Genomic DNA, 26,268 nt, shown 5'->3' on the forward strand with positions numbered 1-26,268 from the left:
TCTGTTATTTTTTAATTAATATATAATACATGTGTAGTTATATAACAAAGATACACATACATGTATAACCAGTACAACACATATGCTTTGTAAACAAAACATGTTTTAACTACAGCACATATTACAACATATAAACCAACTGATAATGATCCTCATTGTGTCTGCATGGGAAAAGAAATGCTCAACAGAGTAAGGCAGTGTTTTTGTCCTAATTATTGGTAGCACTTTAGTTTTATTATTATTATTGTACTCCATAGCCTAGCATCAGCCAACAGAAAAGATGGTGATGAGCACTATTTAAAACATGATATTTGTAAATATTCTTTTAAAGGGAGTGGGAATTTATCCTTTGCTCAATGCTTTATTTGAGCCTCCTTTGAGGCTTTAATATAAGATAGTATTATAAGATATAGGGATGTTTTTTCAAAAATATTTATTACCTTATTAAGGTAAACTGTCTTCCCTGCTGGTGGATGATATTTTATAGAAAAAATACAAAATCCTATAAACCTCACGGCTGGAGTCCAGACACTTTTTGGCTGACAACACTATAACCATTACTTTCATTCTAATTTTAAGGACAGTAGTAACAGCACTTCAATTAACCAATTAATCAAAATAATACTCAGTTTTTACACACTAGCTCATAAAAGCTCTCCATATAACACATTATTTCAAATGAGTGCCACCTCCTGCTATGGTGGGTGTTCAGCTGGCCTAGAAAAGCACAGTAGTTAGCCCTTTCCATCGCAGTAAAAAACTTATCAACACTGACACTTAAGTGACCATAATCAGTCCACTGAGATTAATGTGGGAACTTTGTACCTCTCCTACTGTCACTGTCGCAGACTTATGATACCCTCTAAATTGCAACAGTTCATTGGTTCATTTTCCAAATTGTTTTCTCACTTAGAATGTTTAAAAGCTGAAAAAAAAAAAAAAAAAAAAAACAAAAAGAAAGAAAGAACGAAAAAGATCTTGGGTACCATAAGAAGCAACCTCAATTGAATGAAGTCTAAAGGACTTCAAATTGTAGTGTGTTTTCTGAGTGTTTGTATGAGAAAGACACATCAAATGACCACACAAAACAACCAAATCCTTGTAATTGATAACTTGAAGTATTTATCAGAGTGAATGTGAAAGTTCAGAGATTAATTTTCCATGAACGCAAGTTTAAAAACATAAAAGAATAAAAAGAAAGCAAGTTCTGCTTATTCAAACCATTTAATTCAAAGGTTTGACATGCTTTATGGAAAAAAAAAAAAGCTTCTAATAATAAAAGGGCATGAAATACGGTATAAGGTTACATATCATGCAAAAGCTAACAAGTCAATTTTATTTTAATGCCTTTTGTACAGTAGTAGAAAAATATACCAGTGTGTAACTGTTTTATTTTATGAGTATTTCTATAGTTGATTTTTTTTTTCTTTTCCAGTTTTACTGAGATATAATTGATATAGAGCACTGTATGAGCTTACGGTATACAGCATAATGACTTGAGTAACATACATCATAGAATGCACAGCATCATCATCTTGGATACAAAATAAAAGAGTAATTTTTTTTTTCTTGTGATGAGAACTTTCAGGGTTTACTTTCTTAACAACTTTCATATATAACATACAACAATGTTAATTTTTACATTGATCATGTTGGCCATGGGATTTTCCAGGCAAAAATACTAGAGTGGGTTGCCATTTCCTTGCTGCTTCAATAAACTTACCAGGAAATGTTGATTAAGAGGTCAGTGCTAACAGAAAATAAAGAGTTTAAGGTTTTTATTCTTGATCTTAATTTAAATTTTTTGTGTCTTGGATAACGACTTGGAATAGTGATATACATCAGTTACAAAAACCTTGGGAGAAAATGATGTATTGAATGTCATACCTGAGATCCAAAACCATCTCAGCACAATAGACTAATAAACTGGATGAGATAAAAGCTAACTTAACCTTAATGTTAAAAAAACAAAACAAAACAAACAAACAAACAAAAAAAAAAAACCCTTACATAGACCATGAATCAGACTAAGAAATAAACAATGTAGATTGACAGAAGCCTTCATCAAAAGAGTAAGGACACTAGTTGGATACAACTTCAATGTACATTAGCAATGTTATATGTATGCTAAAATGAATTAAAATGAATATAGGAGCTATTAATAAAATGTCATTTCTTAACACTGATAGTTGCCATTTGGGTCTGGGTGCTATCATAATCTGAGAATGTACTGATAGAGTTGAGTATATGAAAACAATTATTTGCACAAGGAAAGAGCTGAAGATATCTAGATTAAAGATGAGACTACTTAACAGAAAAATGAAAACTACCTTAAACACTTGAAAACTTTCACATAATTTTGAGGTTAGATTCATTTTATGTGCTTCCAACAGTTAAATCTAGAACTTGTATTTGCAGTTTAGACGGCTGTGAATTATGTTAAGAAAAAGTTTCTTCCATGTAGCATACTTTTAGTTTTGTTTTTCAAACTATGCACATTTTTAATGGTTTCATTAATTATTAAATTTTATACAATGATATGATTCAATGTGAGATTCAATCTGGTTCATTAACATCTTTTAGAGTCATAACAAGAGAAAACCATATTAAGAATTATATGTATATATTAAGTATATATATATATATATAATGTGTATATATATATATATACACATATATATATATATACTTGGGTATAGTATAAGCCCTTTTGGAGGAGGTTGCCATTAAACCCACCATAGAGCTTCCAGAACTTACACAGGACTGGAAAATAAACTCTTGGAGGGCACAAACAGAAGCTTGTGTGCAACAGGACCCAGGAGAAAGGAGCAGTGATCCCACAAGAGGCTGACCCAGACTTGCCCTTGAGTGTCCAGGAGTCTCCAGTGGAGGGGTAGGTCAGGGGTGGCCTGCTGCAGCGTTGGGGGCAGTGAGTGTAGCAGTACATGGTGGGATCTTTTGAAGGAGGTTGCCATTATCTTCATTACCTCCACCATAGCTTGGCCACAGGTAAATGGCAGGGAGGGAACACAGCTCCACCCATCAACAGGAAATTGGATTACAGATTTATTGAGCATGGCCCCTCCCATCAGAACAGGACCCAGTTTTTCCCTCAGTCAGTCTCTCCCATCAGGAAGCTTCCATAAGCCTCTTACCCTTCTCCATCAGAGGGCAGACAGACTGAAAACCACAATCACAGAAAACAAAACAATCTGATCACACGGACCACAGCCTTGTCTAACTCAATGAAACTATGAGCCAAGCCATGTAGGGTCACCCAAGACAGACAGGAAATGGTGGAGAGTTGTGACAAACATGGTCCACTGGAGAAGGGAATGGCAAACCACTTCAGTATTCTTGCCTTGAGAACCCCATGAACAGTATGAAAAGACAAAAAGATAGGACACTGAAAGATGAACTCCCCAGGATGGTAGGTGTCCAATATGCTACTGGAGATCAGTGGAGAACTAACTCCAGAAAGAAGGAAGAGATGGAGCCAAACAAAAACAACACCGAGCTGTGGATGTGACTGGTGACAGAAGCAAAGTTCAATGCTGGAAAGGGCAATATTGCATAGGAACCTGGAATGTTAGGTCCATGAATCAAGGTAAATTGGAAGTGGCCAAACAGGAGATGGAAAGAGAGAATGTCCACATTTTAGGAATCAGAAAATTAAAATGGACTGGAATGGGTAAGTTTAACTCAGATGACCATTATATCTACTACAGTCAGAAAGAATCCCTTAGAAGAAATGGAATAGCCATCATAGTCAACAAGAGTCCAAAATGTAGTACTTGGATGCAATCTCAAAAACAGCAGAATGATCTGTTTGTTTCCAAGGCAAGCCATTCAATATCATGGTAATCCAAATCTATGCCCTGACCAGTAATGCTGAAGAAACTGAAGTTGAATGGTTCTATGAAGACCTACAAGACCTTCTAGCACTAACACCCCAAAAAGATGTCCTTTTCATTATAGGGGACTGGGATGCAAAAGTAGGAAGTCAATAAACACCTGGAATAACAGGCAAGTTTGGCCTTGGAGTACAGAATGAAGCAGGGCAAAGGCTAACAGAGTTCTGCCAAGAGAACGCACTGGTCATAGCAAACACCCTCTTCCAAAAACAGAAGAGAAGACCCTACACATGGACATCACCAGATGATCAACACCAAAATCAGATAGATTACATTCTTTGCATCCAAAGGAGAAGCTCTATGCAGTTAGCAAAAACAAGACCAAGAGCTGACTGTGGCTTAGATCATGAACTCCTTATTGCCAAATTCAGACTTAAATTGAAGAAAGTAGGGAAAACAACTAGACCATTAAGGTATGTCATAAATTGAATCCCTTATGATTACACAGTGAAAGTGAGAAATAGATTTAAGGGACTAGATCTGGTAGACAGAGTTCCTGATGAAATATGGATGGAGGTTCACAACATTGTACAGGAGACAGGGATCAAGACCATTCCTAAGAGAAAGAAATGCAAAAAAAGCAAAATGGCTGTCTGAGGAGGCCTTACAAATAGCTGCAAAAAGAAGAGAAGGGAAAAGCAAAAGAGAAAAGGAAATATATACCCATATGAATGCAGAGTTCCAAAGAATAGCAAGGAGAGATAAGAAAGCCTTCTTCAGTGATCAGAGCAAAGAAATAGAGGAAAACAACAGAATGGGAAAGACTAGAGATCTCTTCAAGAAAATTAGAGATATCAAGGGAACATTTCATGTAAATATAGGCTCAATAACGGACAGAAATGGTATGGACCTAACAGAAGCAGAAGATATTAAGAAGAGGTGGCAAGAATACACAGAAGAACTCTACAAAAAAGATATCACGACCCAGATAATCACAATGGTGTGATCACTCACCTAGAGCCAGACATCCTGGAATGTGAAGGCAAGTGGGCCTTAGGAAGCTTCCCTAAAAACAAACCTAGTGGAGGTGATGGAATTCCAGTTGAGCTATTTCAAATCCTGAAAGATGATGCTGTGAAAGTGCTGCACTCAATATGCCAGCAAATTTGAAAAATTCAGCAGTGGCCACAGGACTGGAAAGGTCAGTTTTCATTTCAATCCCATAGAAAGGCAATGCCAAAGAATTCTCAAACTACTGCACAATTGTACAAATCTCACACACTAGTAAAGTAATGCTCAAAATTCTCCAAGCCAGGCTTCAACAATGCATGAACCATGAACTTCCAGATGTTCAAGCTGGATTTAGAAAAGGCAGAAGAACCAGAGATCAAATTGCCAACATCCGTTGGATCATAGAAAAAGCAAGAGAGTGCCATAAAAAACGTCTACTTTTGCCTATTGACTACAGCAAACCTTTGACTGTGTGGATTACCACAAACTGTGGAAAATTCTGGGAGATGGGAATACCAGACCACCTGACCTGCCTCTTGAGAAACCTGTATGCAAGTCAGGAACCAACAGTTAGAACTGAACATGGAACAACAGACTGGTTCCAAATAGGGAAAACAGTATGTCAAGGCTGTATATTGTCACCCTGCTTATTTAACTGATATGCAGAGTCCATCATGAGAAACACTTTGCTGGATGAATATAAGCTGAAATCAAAATTGCCGGGAGAAATATCAATAACCTTAGATATGCAGATGAAACCACCCTTATGACAGAATGTGAAGAAGAACTAAAGAGCCTCTTGATGTAAGTGAAATAGGAGAATGGAAAAGTTGGCTTAAAGCTCAACTTTCAGAAAACTAAGATCCTGGCATCTGATCCCATTACTTCTTGGCAAATAGATGATGAAATGGTGGAAACAGTGGCAAACTTTATTTTTTGGCGCTCCAAAATCACTGCAGATGGTGCCTGCAGCCATGAAATTAAAAGATGCTTACTCCTTGGCAGAAAAGTTATGACCAACCTAGAGAGCATATTAAAAAGCAGAGACATTACTTTGCCAAAAAAGGTCCACCCAGTCAAGGGTATGGTTTTTCCAGTGGTCAAGTATGGATGTGAGAGTTGGACTATAAAGAAAGCTGAGTGCAGAAGAATTGATGCTTTTGAACTGTGGTCTTGGAGAAGACTCTTGACAGTCCCTTGTACTCCAAAGAGTTCTAACCAGTCCATCCTAAAGTAAATCAGTCCTGAATATTCATTAGAAGCAGTGATGCTGAAGCTGAAGCTGCAATACTTTGGCCACCTGATGGGAAGAATTGGCTCATTTGAAAAGACCTGATGCTGGGAAAGGTTGAAAGTGGACAGAGTAGAAGGGACAACAGAGGATGAGATGTTGGATGGCGTCGCCGACTCAATGGACATGAGTCTGAATAACTCTGAGAGTTGGTGATGGACAGGGAGGCCTGGCGTGGTGCAGTCCATGGGGTTGCAGAGTTGTACCCGACTACACGACTGAATGGAACTGAACTGAATGTATATATACATACAGATATATTAAGTATATGTCTATACTAATATGTGTATATTAAGAAATATAAACCATATTAAGAACTAGGTAATTTTGAATCCCAGATCAAAATATTAATGCTTTGGATTTCCATAATATTATTGATTACTAAGCTAACTGGCTACTAGAAGTACCAGTTTTCCCCACTAACTGGAAATTAGAGCCTTCCTTTGAAGCTTTTCATAGGTCCAAACGGTGTCAAGGAAAGAATCAATTATCTCAGTGCATATCTTGCTAATGGGTACAATAATGCATCAAATTTAAAGTACATAGCTCACGTATGTAGATCAAAGCTATAGAAGCTTGATGCTGAGACTCTGAATGTAGTTCCAGGGGAAGCAACTTGTTAGTACCACTCTCATTTCTCTGGGTACATGCTTGCTCTCCAATACTTGAAGCAAAATGAACTCTGGCACAATTTTTTAATTTTTTTTAAATTTTTTTGGTAAAACCAAACAGCCTCTTCAGATTTCTTTAGGTTATGGAAAACAGTTACTAATGTAGTTCTTCGTTAAAAATGGAGTGGCAAAGAGACCTTATGAAAAGTGGAGGATACCTGTATTTATTTGGAAGGATAGTTTTAAGGCAGACCACTGAGGAACCTTCTATCAAGCAGGCATTAAGAACTTGTGATCATTCCATAAAGAAATATAGACTTAAAAACTGAGAAAATCAGCCTCTCCAAAGGTTTATGAGCCAAGAAAGAACCCTCTCTTTCTATAATTGTTTCAGGAAATATCACTGTTAAAAAAGCGGCTCTGAAGAACAATGAAAGTAGAGATTAGCTTGAATTATCATTAGTAATGGGGAGTGTTTTTTTCTCATTATAAACTGCTTATTATATACAAGAATTTATAATATGTAAGTGAGTTTAAAGTAATTATCAAAAAAAAAAAAAGAAAAGAAAGAAAGAAAACAAAACCGGGAAGTAACCACTTCCCTACTATCCATCTTAAGACATAACTTTAAATCCTGTGTGTGTGTGTATGTGTATGTGCACGCCCACTCAATTGTGTCCTGACTCTTTGCTACCCCATGGACAGTAGCCCACCAGTCTCCTCTGCCCATGGGATTTTCCAGGCAAGAATGCTGGAGTGGGTTGCCAGTTTCTTCTCCAGTGGCTCTTCCCCACCCAAGGATTGGATCCAAGTCTCTGGCATCTCCTGCACTTGCAGGCAGATTCTTTACCACCAGCCACCTGGAAAAGTGAAAGTGAAGTAGCTCAGTCGTGTCAAACTCTCTGAGACCCCATGGACTGTAGCCTGCCAGGCTCTTCTGTCCATGGGATTCTCCAGGCCAGAATACTGGAATGGATAGCCTTTCCCTTCTCCAGGGGATCTTCCCAACCCAGGGATAGAACCCAGATCTCCTGCATTACAGGCGGATTCTTTACCAGCTGAGCCACAAAGCAAGCCCTTGGGAAGTAGGTAGATAACGCAAATTTCTCCATCTCCACCCCAGACCTGCTGACTCAGAAACTCTGGAGGCAGTAAAGCCCTGTCTTTAAACAATCTCTCCAGGTGAATCTGATGTACATTCAGTTGCAAAATCCACAGATATAGAAGGTATATCCGGGGTCGGGGGTGGGGGTGCTGGGCCATAGTTCCTAAATCTTCAAACTTACCAGATAATGTTAGTTTCCTAAATTGGAAAGACACCAATTTCTAGGTCCAAAAACAGGTAATGTGAGTTCTTCTTGTACGAATTCTTCTCAACACTTGGCATTGTCTGGTGTTTAAATAATTTTTCCAGTCTGGTGGGTGTGAAATATCTCATTGTGGATTTAATTTGCTTTTCCATATTTACAAATAATTTTTGTACTTATTTTCCTAATTTTATCAGAGATCTGTACCTCCCCTTGTCTGACTGTCTTACCATTTTAGGTTGGAGTCATTATTTCAGTAGATGAAATTTTTTTGAATGATTGTTATTTTTTCTTCTTTTATTGGGATTTTAATGTCTTTCAGTATTAATCCTGTCTTGATTTCATGTGGCCAATATAATATCTCACTTTATAGCTCATTTTAAGGCCTTGTTACAATGTCTTTTGATCCATTGCAGTTCTTAATTTCAATAGGGTTGAAATTTTTATCTACTTCCTTTATGAATTGCACAAATTTTGTCTTCTTTAGGAAACTCTTCTATCCTCTGAGGATACAAAACTATTATGCACTCTGCTAAGAAATTCAAGTTTTTATTTTTTTTCCTTTTTTATCTCCCTGAAATTGATTTTTACATAAGACTGTCAGATAAGGAACTATTTTGTTCCATAAAGATAAACAGTTGTTCCAGAAAACTTTATTCAATAGTTTATCAGTCCCCAGTAATGTTTAATGCCACCCTTCTTATGTACTAAATTTCTACACATGCATGTGATTTTTTAAAGAATCTCTGTTGTTCCATTGCTTAATGCTTCAATCTCTACTACAGTCTCCTGTGGCCTTAAACTTTATAATAATTCATGATACTGCAACATATTACTTCATTATCTTTTTTCCATTACAAGCTATTTAATGACTTATGACCATGAATGCAAGTACACACACACACACACACACACACACACACAGATTTTATTTACTATGGCATAGAGCCTACAGATAACATTGGGAAGAATTGACATATATGTGATACTGATATTTTACCTATAAGTGTGGGATATCTTTTTTAATTAATGTAAATCTTTCTTGATATCTTACTGTAGAGTTTTATAATTTTCTCCATAATGTCTACCACATTTGTATTAGATCTACCATGGCTGTTTTTATTCTCTAGTAACAACATCTTTTCCTGAATTAAATTTTTGTTGATGCATATAAGTACAGTTGTCTAAATTTTGGCATTTTACTTGGAAATTTTGATATATTCTTAGATAAATCTACTGATTTATGTAGATTATTTTGGAGATTTTAATGTAGACAATTATATCACTTACAAGTTTTCTTTTTATTTCAATCTTGATAGTTTTTGTTTCTATCATTTTTCTTATTGATCTGACTCAAAACTCCAACACAATGTTAAAGAGAAGTGATATTAGCTATATTTTCCAGTATACATTTTGGGAGTTATTTTGCAGTTTTTGGATGTTCACCTATACACTTAGTAATATGAGAGAATTTTAACATATATGAATATTTGGCCTTATTTGATGCTTTGTGGTTGTACTTATTACTGTAAATGTATTAGCTTTTAGTCTGTTAATATAAAGAATAACCTATGTAAATAATAAAATCTAGAATATATTAACATTCTTGGTATAAATGTACCTTCATCATTATATATAGCTATGTTATTGCAGTGGTAGATTACATGTCCTAATATTTAATTTAACATTTTTGTGTCCATGTTAATAAGTTAAATTGCTTTGTAAATTTGCCATTCTCATGAACAACTTGTCTTGATTTATTTTTAAAATATACTGGGAATGGTGATCTTTTCTTGCTTTTGTTTTATTGCCATTTGGTGTTTGTTTGGAAAACATTTCTGATTAGGAATTCAATTCCTTCAGTGGTTTCAGACTATTCAAATTTATAATTTATTTTTAATATGTTTGGTCATTTCCATTTAACCAAGAATTGCTCCAATTTATTACATTTCCACATTTATTGGAAACATCGCTCACGTTGCTTATTCTTATGATATATTTAGCATCTATATGGTTATATCTCCTTTTTCATCCCAAATAATATTTGTGTTCTTCTTTATGTTTATTTTATTAATCTTACTTTTTTTTAGTCTTTTCAAAGTACTGAATGTATTGGAAATTTTTGCTCAGTGACGCACAAAACAAAGCAATATATTTTAGATTCAAACACAGCAAGCATTTGTTTTGCGTTTTAGGAAAAGCACAAGGAAAAAATGTTTAAGTTTTTGGATAATAATGCTATGTATACTATTAATTATGATTCCAGATTGAAACAGGTTTTTTTTTTTTTTAATGAGAAATGCTCACCACTACATTTTTTTTTTTTTTTGATTAGTGTTTGCAATCACTCCTACCCAATGCTCAGCAAATATCATTTATAGAAGTAATTGAATTGATTTATTGAAAACTACATAACTCTTTGAATTCAGAGTACCATCTCTTTGGCAAGAAAGTCATATATTTCCAACTAAAAGTAATTTTATCCTGAATATTATACAATGATTCTCATTGTATCACCACAAAACTTTCTTGTATGTCTTAATGAAAGAAATATAAAATAAGGTTGCACACACATCATGAGCACATCTTTTACTGACTCAGATGTTCTACTCTATCTAGTCTAAAAATGATATTACTGTCACTAGTAAACTTAGGTTTCCTAGGCATGTTTAGCAAAACCAGTGTACCTAATTCCATCTGAATATTAGAATTACCAGAGGAGCTTTAAATATCCCAAACCAATTGAATAGGATCTCCTTCTGTTGGCTTATAGCCCAAGAGGTTCAACTGTGCAACGGAGCTGAAAACCAATGGTATAAGTTTATATATTTATAAAAACCTAAACCTTAAATTCATGTGTAACTTTATCCTACAAGAATAGACAATTGAGGTAAAAAACCACTGTGGCTAATAGCAGAGTGCTCTTCCTGAACTAATTCAATCATTATAAGACACTTCAAAAGCAATTTCCTAATTTGTATTTTTACACTATTGAAAATGCTTTAATAGTATGCTGTGTTTTGTCAAAAATGTTCCCATGTTGCAGAATTAACTGCTTTATGCTTTAGAGTATATTTATCTTACTTTAAGCTCTTTAAATTGAAATTTGTGTATGTTAATCTATTTTTAATAAAACTGGTCAGTTAACCTGAGTTGGTTAAGGCATGTAGAAAGTAATATAAAAAAGAAAAATCCATGCTGATATTATAAAACCAACACTAAAAGTCTTTGTAACAGAATATCCTTAGATTAGAGTGAATGATGTAGAAGGAACTAGGTAGGTATATTTTAAAAATGTAATCAGCTTTAATCCATGAAGAAATATAATTTTGTGAAAGAAACCTTGAATTGTTAATTTAGTTGCTACTGTCTTAATTTAACTTTCATTTATATAGCCATATTTTCTTAACCTAACATCCTTCTATTGATTGAATCAGGTAATTTCATTTTGTTTTTCAATAATTACAAGATGTAATATAATCATTGTCCTCACTGCTTTCAAAACTAAAATTTGTTGTTTTTCTTTTTTTCCTTGACAATTTGTGCAATAATGTAAGTTTCTTTTTATTTTGGAGAAAAATTTATTGCAGTTTATGGTAAACAATTTTCTGCCCTTTGTGTCTACCTGTGCTGGACCTCTCCTGATTTCACTCCAAGGATTTTTTTCTAAATATTATTTATTTATGGCTGCCCTGGGTCTTTGTTGCTGCATGTGCATTTCCTCTAGTTGTAGCAAGGGGAGAGCTCCTTTCTAGTAGCAGTTCATGGGGTTTTTTATTGGGGTGGCTTCTTCTGTTGCAGAGCTCAGGCTCCAGGGTACATAAGCTCAGTAGTGGTGGTGCATGGGCTTCATTGCCTCACAGCATGCGGGATCTTAATGGACCAGGCATTGAACCTGTCCCTTACTTTGGTAGGCAGATTCTTAACCGCTGGACCACCAGGGAACTCTAAAGATAACAGGTGATGACTATCTTTAACACAACTTTATCATATGAAATCTTGATTGGCAATGAAACTAACCCAGAATAAAATAGTGCTGAGTGAAACTTGAAAGAGTCCCAGTGATATATTTCAAGTCTTTGGAAACAAATGCTTCCCACTTGCTGTTTAGTGTGAGGGAAATACATTTTCTTATCAAGCTAAGATTAGTTGTTTTTTTGATCACTGACAAAAAGTTTTGGCTACTAAAATGCTATTATGTTTAAATGTCATAACTTGCAAGGAATAACACGACAGCATTTTATGTGCCAACCAGGGAAGAAAAGGAAAAGTTGTCAAGTAAACACTAACTGCATGATAAATCTCAGTCTCAGATTTCTTAAAACTGATCAAATAGAAACAATGATATATGGTAACAGAAAAATTGAAGAAGTAGGGTTTAGAAAATAAAATATCCTAAAATGTGAAATTACAGAAGCTGAGGCAGTAGATGCTATGCCTCAGATTATAAGGGGGGCAACCTTTCTCACATGACAAATTATTGGATACTGTGACTTGGGCCAGGTATTTATTTAGGCTAGAAATTTAGGAGACTTGATATGAAAATGAAATTATTTAAATCAGTTAGCTTATTATTATGTATGACCTTAATAAATTCCTACAAGTAAGAGACAATCTGACCTCAGCAGAGCATTGAGGGAACACAAAACAGCTGGAGTTAGAGAAGACTCCTCCCCCACCACTGTTGATCGTTCCAAGATACCTGATTCATGTACATTTCAGTGCTCAAAAATCCACATCCCAAGTTCTACACTAAAGGAAGAAAGCCAGAAACAAGGCGCGAGGTAAAACTAGACTTCAAAAGGGAGCTAAGTCTTGGCCATCAACACATCTAGGATATACCGATTTACACAAACTGCCTACAAATGGTAAAAATTAAGTCCCCACTTAAATTAAAAAGAGCTCACTGGGGTTCACTCTGACCTGGATAGGTTAATCTTATTACTTTATGTGTCATGAACGAAAAAGAAACAATTATGTTAAAAACAAGAGATATGAGCAAAACATTTTGAAGGGCTGTTGCCAAAAGACAAACACCTATGCTGAGTTACAGACTAAAAGCTCTTGATCCTTGGCTTTGGTAATTATCCCACAAAGTGGATTGGACACAAATTGATGGGAAGCCAAGGAAGGATTAAATGGAATCAGTTGTATTGCCTGATAAATTCCTGAGTTTGGGAAATAAAGTCCTCAGTTCAGTTCAATTCAGTCACTCAGTCATGTCCGACTCTTTGTGACCCCATGGACTGCAGCACACCAGGCCTCCCTGTCCAAGGCCAACTCCTGGAGTTCACTCAAACTCATGTCCATTGAATCAGTAATGCCATTCAGCCATCTCATCCTCTGTCATCACCATCTCCTCCTGCCTTCAGTCTTTCCCAGCATCAGGGTCTTTTCAAATGAGTCAGTTCTTTGCATCAGGTGGCCAAAGTATTGCAGTTTCAGCTTCAGCATCAGTCCTTCAGTGAATATTCAGGGTTGATTTCCTTTAGGATGGACTGGTTGGATTTCCTTGCTGTCCAAGGGGCTCTCAAGAGTCTTCTCCAACACCACAGTTCAAAAGCATCAATTCTTCTGTGCTCAGCTTTCTTTACAGTCCAACTCTCACATCCACAGAGAAAGAAATGGCAACCCACTCCAGTATTCTTGCCTGGAGAATCCCATGGACAAAGGGGCCTGGCAGGCTACAGTCCTTGGGATCACAAAGAGTTGGACACGGCTGAAGCAATTGAGCACTGAGCATCTTCACATCCACACATGACCACTGGAAAGAACATGGCTTTGACTAGATGGACCTTTGTTGGCAAAGTAATGTCTCTGCTTTTTAATATGCTGTCTAGGTTGGTCATAACTTTTCTTCCAAAAGTTATGCCTGATAAATTCCTGAGTTTGGGAAACAAAGTCCTATGCTTGTTTAACTCCAAAAGCAATCCCTAGGCACTGTGATCCAAATCTCCACCAACGGAAAGGGAATGCTAAGCTACAGTAATCATCAGAAAGGTTTTTACAGAGTCTCCTTCTCAAATATGATGTCATACAGAAATAGAAATATGAAAGCTTCTAAAGGAACAGAATCAGGAACAGGAAGGTTTATTGACACAGAACACTCTTCACTGCAGAACAGTGAACCCGTGCTATGTATACAAAAGGGACATTGTGTGTGGTATGGAAAGATGACTACAGTATATTCTTTCTCCATCTGCACTGTCCAAATGAAATTTATATTGAAGATATTCTACTTATTCATTGCCATAGTACATTAAGTATGATGGTGATGGGTTACAAACCATAAGAAGACCCTGGGCAAAAGAAAGCATAACCAGAGGCCTTGGACTAGCAGTTGTGAGCAGTAATTGCATGAGATATTAGGTACTCTAGTACTAAGGAGAATCTGATATGTATCTGTATCGGCCTATGGTGTAGTTGCACAAGTTAGGAAAAGATGTTTTAAATTAATCTATATTGAAGAAAAGATGTCAGTGTTAGCCAGAAAGAGATTATTGAATACCTTCTATTTGTCCTGTTGTTCCACTGATGTATGAAATCTAAGTCTGATCAAAGCCTAATTGGGGAACTTGAAACACTAGCTACAAGATGTTTCAGAGAGAAAACCATGATTTCAATAAGCCAATGAAAGTTACTCCTCAGATTTGTTGAAGATATTTGCAAGAGATGCTATTGAGAAATGGAGTATTTCCTGAAATATCAATAAACAAAGATGTCACAGTCATCAGCAATTGCAGCCCTTCAGTGTGAGCAGGTGAGTCCTATGGGAACTCAAGAAGGAGAAGAATACAACTATCTAACATCCATCAGGGAGAAGGCAATGGCAACCCACTCCAGTACTCTTGCCTGGGAAATCCCATGGTAGGCTACAGTCCATGGGGTCTCGAAGAGCTGGACATGACTTAGCAACTTCACTTTCACTTTTCACTTTCATTCACTGGAGAAAGAAATGGCAACCCACTCCAGTGTTCTTGCCTGGAGAATCCCAGGGACGGGAGCCTGGTGGGCTGCCATCTATGGGGTCACACAGAGTCAGACACGACTGACGTGACTTAGTAACAGCAGTAGCAGCAGCAGCCATCAGACTGCAGTTATTTCCTGTAGTCATTCCTTATGGTGAGCCCTGCTGAAAACTCAGGATAGTGGCCCCAGATGGCTGAGATGCATATCAAAGGAATGATTTCAGTGAGCCCAGACTCTTGTGTTTCCCCATACACAAAGAAAAAAAAAGTCTTAGTCACTCAGTCTTGTATGACTTTTTGCAACCCCATAGACTGTGGCAGGCTTCTCTTCAGGCAGGAATACTGCAGTGTGTTGTCATTCCCTTCTCCAGGGGATCTTCCTGACCCAGGGATTGAATCTGGGTCTCCCACATTAGGGGCAGATTCTTTACCTTCTGAACCACCAGGGAAGCCCACACCACCATAAATAGAAAAGTGATAAATTTCCTAACTTGAGTAATCTGGTTTTCTTTCAGTTCTGTTCAGTCATTCAGTCATGTCCGACTCTCTGCGACCCCATAGAATGCAGCATGCCAGGCCTCCCTGTCCATTGCCAACTCCCAGAGTTTATTCAGACTCATGTCAATTGAGTCAGTGATGCCATCTAACCATCTCATCCCCTGTTGTTCCCTTCGCCTCCCACCTTCAACCTTTTCCAGCATCAGATCTTTTCAAATGAGTCAGTTCTTCACCTCAGGTGGCCAAATTATTAGTTTCAGCCTTAGCATCAGTCCTTCCAATGAATATTCAGGACTGATTTCCTTTAGGATGGACTGGTTGGATCTCTTGCTGTCCAAGGACTCTTTAAGATTCTTCTCCAACACCACAGTTCAAAAGCATCAACTCTTCAGTGCTCAGCTTTCTTTATAGTCCAACTCTCACATCAGTACATGGCTACTGGAAAGTCCATAGCTTTGACTAGATGGACTTTGTTGGAAAAGTAATGTCTCTGCTTTTTAATATGCTGTCTAGGTTGGTCATAACTTTTCTTCCAAGAAGTAAGCATCTTTTAATTTCATGGCTGAGTCACCGTCTGCAGTGATTTTGGAGCCCACCCCCCAAAAAAATGTCTGTCACTGTTTCCACTGTTTCCCCATCTATTTGCCATGAAGTGATAGGACCAGATGCCATGGTCTTAGTTTTCTGAATGTTGAGTTTTAAGTGAACATTTTCACTCTCCTCTTTCACTTTTATCAAGATGCTCTTTAGCTCTTCTTCACTTTCTGCCATAAGTGTGGTGTCATCTGTACATCTGAGGTTATTGATATTTCTCCTGACAATCTTGATTCCAGCTTGTGCTTCATCCAGCCCAGCATATTAAAAATAACCTTTTCATGTTCAGAACCTACTCTTTGTTGCAAAATTTGTATATAACCTGGCTCCTCCCCTGGTCCCCTTGGAGCTTTTCTCTCAGGGCTACTTCAGGTGCTATCTCCCAGGCTTGGAGTTCTAAATATTCCCACCAAATAAAACATAATTCTCAACTTTTAGGTTGTGAATATTTTAAGTTGACTCTAAAACAATAAAAAAAAGTCTTAAATTTCTAGCTGTGCAGTTTAGGTTAAATATTGTTTAAACTGAGAATGAACCCAAGGAGAAAAGCAGAGTCTAATGGAAAGAAGGGGATGTAAGAGCCAAAAAAAAAAAAGAAAAAACAACTAATGGGCTCTGCATTCTGGTATTCTGGAAGATAGTTTCACCCCTGAACTTTTTAGCTATGTGAACCAATAAACACCATTTTTTTCTCTTAAATTTGTTCAATTTGAGTTTTATCATCTTTCTTAAATAGAAACACAAGTATAATTACAAACTCAAAATCTATTGGGATCAGGAACCTTACATAAATTGTGTGTGTGTGTGTGTGTGTGTGTGTGTGTGTGCACGCACATCCGTGTGCATTCTCAGTTGTGTCTGACTCTTTGTGACCCCCATGAGCTGTAACCCATCAGGCTCCTCTGTCCATAGAATTTTTCAGGCAAGAATATAGATTCTGCAAGCAGATTCTTTACCACCTGAGCCACCAGGAAAGCCCACAAATGTAAATTCCTCCTTCGAGCAAGCTTTTAAAATGAAATCTTTCAAAACTGAGCTGTCAGCAATGCAGTTCTTATTCTTTTATAAAATGCATGGTGTAGGCCAATTCTTAGCATGCCTTGATTTTGGATACAAGAATGTAAAATGTACAGCAAATAATTTATATTTATTAATGTACAAAAATGGTAGACATCTGAAAGCTAGTTTTCACCTCCAGTTGCTTATGCCCAATTATCCACCCTTATGTTTCTGGGTTTTCAAGCATCATAAGCAGCATAAAAAGCAACTGATGCTGTGTAAGTAGTCCTATGCCAGAGACTGTTGTCTGTTAAATCAGAGAATGCAGACCCCACTTATGTGTATAGTTTAGAAAGTTGATAGGATAGAGCAGAAGATAATGGTTACTGTGGTAACTTATAGAGTTTATCTTTGTTCCAAAGAATTCTTTGTCAATTAGAAACATAAAAAAAAAAAAGAAAGAAAGAAAAGAAATTCAAGTGTGCACATTGATTTCTAAGGTACCAGATTGAGACATTTATCATATAGATTCAAGAAGAAAAGTATGTCTGAATAATTCTTTTATCCATTTAAACGCATCTTAACTTTTCATAACATATTTTAGTAATCAATAGTAACCTATTGTTTCAACACTCAGCAAAGTATGGTTTTTCAATGTATGTTAATATTCACATTAATTGCTCAGAGGTTTATAGGCTTCTGAGTACTCTACTAAATGAAGGAGGAAAAGGTTACCACATCAATATAGAAATGACCTGATGAGAAAATTCAGTGAATTCTCTGAAAAATTTGGTAATCTGTTAAAATTGATTATTCCCTGAATATGTATTGTACCACACTGAAGGAGAACACTAAAAATCATTTTGAATAATTGGGTTGAAACATAATAAAGGTAGAGGTGTAAGTTAAGAAAGTCATATTAATAGGAGTATGGGCCCCATTTAGCATGAATCAAGAGCTCTCTGAAGTTGTGGTCTAGAGGCAAAACTTACTGACAATTAGACATATTTTATGTGGAATCCAAATATCAAAAGGCAAGTGTTTAGAATGAATTGTATACTACCCAAATTCATATGCTGAAGCTCTAACTCCAATATGACTGTATTGAAGATAGGGCTTTGAAAGAGGTAAAGGTTAAATGAAGTCATAAGGGTGAAGCTTTAATAAAGTAGGACTGGTGTCCTTATATGAAGAGTAAGGGACACCAGGCTTGCACACCTACAGAGAAAAGGCCATGTGACACATTGAGAAAGGAGCCAATTGCAAAGCAAGAAAAGGGATGTGTTTGTTGTTGTTTAGTCACTAAGTCATGTTTGACTGTTTCGCCACCCCATGGACTATAGCCCTCCAGGCTCCTCTGTCTAGGGGGATTTTAAAAGAAATTAAATCTGCCAGTACCTTGATCTTGCACCACTAGCCACCTAGTGTTTGGTATTTTGTAATAGCAATCGTGGAAGACTAATATAAGAAAATCCCTCATTGTCTGCCCATTCGGTTTCAATGAATGGAAGATCCTCCTCTTTCTCTTCCTCAAAATGAATCTACAGGCCTTGGATCAAGATTCATTCTTAACCCTCTTCAAAGTTACCAGGAAAGAGAAAATATAGAAGAGTCATTTCAACCCAGAAGGAACTGGGAATTGATTATTTTAATAGGAAAACTAAAATCCCAAGAAAAGAGGGGGGAATAGGAACAAATGAGCATAGGGCTCTGGGAAATGACCAAGGGAAGAGATAATTCCAGATGGGAGATGGTGTATCTGAGATTCCTGGGAAGTACAGGGGTCATCGTATGAAACACCTCAAAAGTTCTAGAGAGTGAGGTATCACTTCCATCTGAATAGGGGAAAGATTTAACTAGGCTAGGACCCAAGTTTCATAGCCACTTCCACACCAGTGTACATGACTTATCAACTTGAAATGATTGTCTATATTTGGTAAGGAACTGGCTGAAAATCCACTTGGTTTTGTTGTCTATTTGGTATAATGAAAGCTGGTGAAGCACATTCTAGATACAATGAGAGGTAGCTCCCTACTTATTCATCTTCTCAAAGTCTGGTGAAGAAAGTTAATCCCACAAATTAGGAGGTCACTATGCAAGATAACTATTTTATGCACATAAATATTACATGGAAAAGAAATGATAATTAATTTATTCCTATCTACCCAAATATTTTAAGTGAAAAAATAATTATTTTTAAATTTTGTTAGAATAGTTGGTTAGGAAAAATTAAACTCTAGAAAAAAAAGTCACCTATAAGGGAAAACAAGAAAAAAATCAGAAGTGCAGGTAACCTTATCATAATTCTTGGATTTTTGTTGTTGCTGTCCAATCGCTCAGTCATGTTTGAAATTTTGCGACCCCATGGACTGCAGCAGGCCAAGCTTTTCTGACCTTCACCATCTTCTGCAACTTGCTAAAGCTCATGTTCATTGAGTCAGTTATGCCATCCAATCATCTCATCTTTTGTCATCCCCTTCTCCTCCTGCCTTCAACCTTTCCAGGCATCAGGGTCTTTTCTAATGAGTGGGCTCCTCACATCAGGTGGTCAAAGTATTGGAACTTCAGCCTCAGAATCAGTCCTTTTAATGAATATTCAAGATTGATTTCATTTAGGATTGACTGGTTTGATCTCCTTGCTGTCCAAGGGACTCTCAAGAGTCTTTTCCAACACCACAGTTCAAAAGCATCAATTCTTGGGCCCTCAGCCTTCTTTATGGTCCAACTCTCACATCCATACATGACTACTGGAAAATCATAGCTTTGACTACATGGACCACTGTTGGCAAAGTAATGTCTCTGATTTTTAATATGCTGTCTAGGTTTGTCATAGCTTTCTTCTAAGGAGCAAGCATCTTTTAATTTTGTGGCTGCAATCACCATCTACAGTGATTTTGGATTAGATTAGAACCTTGGATTAGAACTAAAAATAAAGTTCAAAACACTGATAACATTTTAAAACTAGCAATATGTTTTTTCTATATTGTGAAATGCTCAGTCCACCCCCAAAAGATAAATACATCTACAAAATAAGATAAGAACTAAAATGGGAAAATATTATTCCTGAATAGAATCTATCAAATATTGGTGTTCTTAATTATAAAGCTCATGAAAATAAATTCACACTAAAACTGACACAAAGAACTTAATAGTCCCTTATAGACAATTTACAAAAGAGAAAATTAATACAACCTTCTGAAAATCAATTTACAATGTTCAAAAAATAGCCTTAAAGGGTTTATTTATAGAATCTCCTATGATAGGACTTTACTCCGATCTAATCTGAGCCTCCTCTGAATGGATCATTGAGACCTCGATTGAGATTTCTTATACAGGAAAGGGAAATAAGCATTTTTGTTTTGACTAAAACACTGTTTTGTTGTTGTTATTGATGATGACATATTCAATGACAATCATGCTAACCTATGCACAATTAACAGAACTTTATATAAAATAGTATAAAAGTTAAATATCTTAACTAACACAAAGAGCATCTAATGTTTCAAAGAACCCCTCTCCCCTCACAATCCCCAGGCCAGTACACACCTCCCATCCCTATCAAACACTGTCATCTCTTTGTAGATCTTAAAGGTTGTTATCCTGGACCAATTTTTTATCCATTTTATTGTTTTTTTTAACAAGGGAGACTTATTTATTTATTTAATATAAATTTATTTATTTTAATTGGAGGCTAATTACTTTACAGTATTGTAGTCATTTTGCCATACATTGACATGAATCCACCACAGGTGTACATGTGTTCCCCATCCTGAATCCCCCTCCCACCTCCCTCCCCATCCCATCTCTCTGGGTTATCCCAGTGCACCAGCCCCAAACACCCTGTATTATGCATCAAACCTGTACTTGCGATTCGTTTCACATATGATAATATACACTTTTCAATCATTTTTTTATCTTAATTATTTTATTGATCTTAATTATTTTTTAGGTAGATGTTATCAGTACTCCTGAAGTAGCTTAAGAATACAAACTTCCCTTTCCTTCTCCCTGCTGAATATCAGATCAGATCTTCCTGCCTCCCTGTCTCCAGCCTGCTCTTCCTTCCCTGTTAACAAGGCAAATCTCAGAAGGGATCTTGGGTTAACACAAGTGTAAAAGAGGACCTGAATTTTTGATATGTTAATAAACTATGATTTCTTCTTTTCTCTTGGCAACAACTTTTACCACATTTTTACATCCTGAATCTATAGAGTTTATTTTTTCCTCTAAATATTAGCCAGAGTTAATCCTAATAATTAGAAAAACACATGCAAGAAACTTGTCATATTGGGAAAAATAAATTCACAGAGTAAATAATAGGAAATAAACTTTCTTTAATTCTCATCTTTTCCAATAATAGATGAGATGCTATTAGTTATACTCATTTCACTGATGAAGTTTTCATTATTTAAAAATTGAAATAATTTTCCCAGGTAACAGAAATAATTGGTCTTGGAGTGATCACTGTAAAAAGTCATATATTCAAGATTTCTCCTTATTTTTTAGTAGAAGAATACTTCCACATATTATGGAATATCAAGAGTCCTTTTTGTGCACTAGATGTGCTGATTATAAGCTGACCTAAGGGAAAATTGTAAAGCCAGAAAATATTATTTTTATATGATTAATTAATACATTAATAAGACAAATATTCCTTTAATATCTTATCATTTGCTAACTTGCTAAACTCCTCAAGGTGTTTATAATACAATAGCAGTAACGGGGGGGGGTGTTGAATGTAAACATAAAAGTGCAATGAGATATTAAATATGCCTAAATTAAGGAACAAGATATTAAATTGGGGCATAAAAGAGGGAGTAAGTACTTCTACTTTATGGGATTTATCTAAATGGACTTCAAAGAGAAAATAACTTTAAAGTTAAAAGTTGATAAGTGGGAAAGTATTGAGCAAATTGACCAGGTTATAAAGGACATTTTAAGGATAGAGACATGTTTACAAAAGATGGAAAGATGAAAGACCATGACATGTTTAAAAAGTACAAGTCAATACATATGACTAGAGAGACTGAATCAGTCAATAGGCTCCAGATCAAGATGGACAAAAAAGCAGAGGACCCTTAGTTTGCCGATTCTTGGCTGGAAGGATGAACATATTATTTTCAAACAGTCAATACAGTTTTCAGGCTTCACAGGCAGAGAAGCAAAAAGTAAGTGTCCTCCTCAGAAAATTCCCAGGACCTGGGAATGAAGCTCTTCCAGTTAAAGTTACATTTGACATTTTGATCACCTCAGTTAGATGCAGTTTGGCAATCAAGCAATTGTCAGGAGCCTCCTGACAGAGTCATTTGGGGAGCAGTGTGGTGGTGAAGGTCTTCCTATTTTTCTGGACAGGCACCCTACCCTCCTCTCTGCACTCCAGAAGCTCTGCCTTTAGGATAATGTTTCACTCATATTTCACATTTGTGGCCTCTGAATTGTCTCTGCTCCCCATCATGCTCTGCATTTTTAGATGTCTCTTTTTTCCTCCATGGGCTTATAATAGCCCTGAGTTAATATATAATTATCAGTACTTATAAACTGTGTTCACTCAGATCTCATGGACTCTAGTTAAGTCCATGCAAATTGGTGGACTTTGCAAAGTGATTGTGGGTAGAAAAATGGAAACTGATTTCCTGCAGAATTTCTCCAAAATCCAATTCTATCAATCATGGCAAACAGTTTTAATCAGGGCCTTTTTGGGTGTTTGGTCCCCCTCCAGTACAGATATTCTCTTTTTCATTTCAATGTCTTATGTAGCTGTATCTCTTCCTCTGTTGATTCTGTGTTTCCAGACATGAATCATCCTGGACTTAAGAACCTTGAAAAAAAATCTATAATCCAAATTTCATTGCAAAAACCCGCTCAACTCTTGATAGGTGATCCATCAGAAAATATTGAATTCAGCCCTTGTGTTTAAATAATCTGTAAAAGCAGTTGAACAGGACTATCACTATGTGTTCACATAATACATTTTTACTTAACATGGAAAGGTGTTAGGTCTCCAGGTCTAGCAGCAGAAATATGGTGCCTGTGACCCACAGATTCTGCGGTAGGATGAATGAGGGAGAGAGGAAAGAATCCAAATGATGAAACAGTGAATGTTAAAATGTTGATCCAGTACCTCAAATGAATTATCTATGGGAACTCTCACTAGCAAGAAAAAAATGATAATGGAATTTTAAGTATCATCAAAAAGCAGCAGGAATTCATGACCATGTGGTCGCCCACACGGCAAGTGATCTAACCACTCAATTGAGTTCTCACTCATTTATTACCAAGTGTCATTTCCATGCTGGAAACACGGTGATAAGCAAGTTACATGGCAAGCGCCATATTCTGTAAAGAGTTATATTCTAGTGGAAAGACTAATAGCAGGAAAAGAAAAAGAAAAAAAAAAAAAAAAAAAAAAAAACCAATAAGGTTCAACGGAATTGTGTAATGGGAGCAAGCCAAAGATAGGAACATCTAAAAGGGGTTTTTCACAGTCAAGCCTCAGAGGTAAGAGAAAGCAGCCATACTTGGGAATTATAGAGTGCCTGGATTGGATTCTAGACCTGCCTTTTATAAGGAATGTAAATCTGGATATATTATGTAATAGCTCTGTGTGTCAATTTATGATTCTTATAAAGTAGAAATAATAATGATGTGAAATGTGTGTGTAAAAGTGTTAGTTGCTCAGTTGTGCCCAAATCTTTGTGACCCCAGAGACTGTAGCCCACCAGGTTCCTCTGTCCACGGAATTCTCCAGGCAAGGATACTGGACTGGGTGGCCATTCCCTTCTCCAGGGGATCTTCCTGATCCAGGTTACTGCATTCCAGGTAGATTCTTTACTGTCTGAGCCACCGAGGAAGCCCCATAATAAAGATAATTATCTCAAGGTGTAGTTTGAGAGTAAATGAGCTAATGTGTAAAGTACTTTACAGGATTGGACCTTGCTTCCATCACCTGTCACATCCACAAATGGGTGTTGTTTTTGCTTTGACTCTGTCTCTTCATTCTGGAATTATTTCTCCAGTGATCTCCAGTAGCATATTGGGCACCTACTGACGTGAGGGGGGTTCATCTTTCAGTGTCTTTTTATCTTTTCATACATCTTTTTATCTTTTCATACAAATTGGAAATGGTCAAATAGGAGATGGCAAGAGTGAAAGTCGACATTTTAGGAATCAGCAAAATAAAATGGACTGGAGTGGGTGAACTTAACTCAGATGACCATTATATCTACTACTGTGGGAAAGAATCCCTTAGAAGAAATGGAGTAGCCATCATAGTCAACAAAAGAGTCTGAAATGCAGTACTTGGCTGCAATTTCAAAAACAACAGAAATATCTGTTTGTTTCCAAGGCAAACTATTCAATATCATGGTAATCCAAGTCTATGCCCTGACCAGTAATCCTGGAGAAGCTGAAATTGAATGGCTCTAGGAAGACCTCCAAGACTTTCTATGAATAACACCCAAAAATGATGTTTTTTCATTATAGGGGACTGGAATGCAAAAGTAGGAAGTCAAAAAACACCTGGATTAACAGGCAAATTTGACCTTTCAGTACAGAATGAAGCAGGGCAAAGGCTAATAGAGTTCTGCCAAGAGAATGCACTGGTCATAGCAAAAACCCTCTTCCAACAACACAAGAAAAAACTCTATACATGGATATCACCAGATGGTCAACACCAAAATCAGATTTATTATATTCTTTGCAGCCAAAGTTGGAGAATTTCTATAGAGTGAGCAAAACCAAGACCAGGAGCTGACTGTGGCTCAGATCATGAACTCCTTGTTGCCAAATTCAGACTTAAATTTAAGAAAGTAGGGAAAGCCACTAGACCATTCATGTATGACCTAAATAAAATCCCTTACAATTATACAGTGAAGTGAGAAATAGATTTAAGGGACTAGATCTGATAGACAGAGTGCCTGAGGAACTCTGGACAGAAGTTCATGACATTGTACAGGAGATAGGGATCAAAACCATTCCCAAGGAAAAGAAATGAAAAAAAGCAAAATGGCTGTCTGAGGAAGCCTTACAAATAGCTGTGAAAAGAAGAGAAGTGAAAAGCAAAGGAGAAAAGGAAAGATATACCCATTTGAATGCAGAGTTCCAAAGAATAGCCAGGAGAGATAGGAAAGCCTTCTTCAGTGATCACTGCAAAGATAGAAGAAAACAGGGGAATGGGAAAGACTAGAGATCTCTTCAAGAAAATTAAAGATATCAAGGGAACATTTCATGCAAAGATGGGCTCAATAAAGGACAGAAATGGTGTGGACCTAATAGAAGCAGAAGATATTAAGAAGAGGTGGCAAGAATACACAGAAGAACTGTACAAAAAAAGATCTTCACGACACAGATAATCACGATGGTATGATCACCCACCTAGGGCCAGACATCCTGGAATGTGAAGTCAAGTGGGCCTTAGGAAGCATCACTATGAACAAAATTAGTGGGGGTGATGGAATTCCAGTTAAGATATTTCAGATCCTAGGATATGATGCTGTGAAAATGCTGTACTCATTATGCCAGCAAATTTGGAAAATTCAGCAGTGGCCACAGAATTAGAAAAGGTCAGTTTTCATTCCAATTCCTAAGAAAGGCAATCCCAAAGAATGCTCAAACTACTGCGCAGGTGTACCCATCTCACACGCTAGTAAAGTAATGCTGAAAATTCTCCAAGCCAGGCTTTAGCAATACGTGCACTGTGAACTTCCAGATGTTCAAGCTGGTTTTAGAAAAGGCAGAGGAGCCAGAGGTCAAATTGTCAACATCCGTTGAATCATCAAAAAAGCAAGAGAGTTCCAGAAAAACATCTATTTCTGCTTTATTGAGTATGCCAAAGCTTTTGGCTTTGTGGTCACAACAAACTGGAAAATTCGAAAAGAGATGGGTATACGAGACCGTCTGACCTGCCTCTTGAGAAATCTATATGCAGGTCAGGAAGCAACAGTTAGAACTGGACATGGAACAACACACTGGTTCCAAATAAGAAAAGGAGTATGTCAAGGCTTTATATTGTCACCCTGCTTATTTAACTTATATACAGAGTATGTCATGAGAAACGCTGGGCTGGAAGAAGCACAAGCTGGAATCATGATTGCTAGGAGAAATATCATTAACCTCAGATATGCAGATGACACCCCC

This window comes from Dama dama, chromosome 20 (assembly GCF_033118175.1).
Source record: "Dama dama isolate Ldn47 chromosome 20, ASM3311817v1, whole genome shotgun sequence".
Taxonomy (NCBI): Eukaryota; Metazoa; Chordata; class Mammalia; order Artiodactyla; family Cervidae; genus Dama; species Dama dama.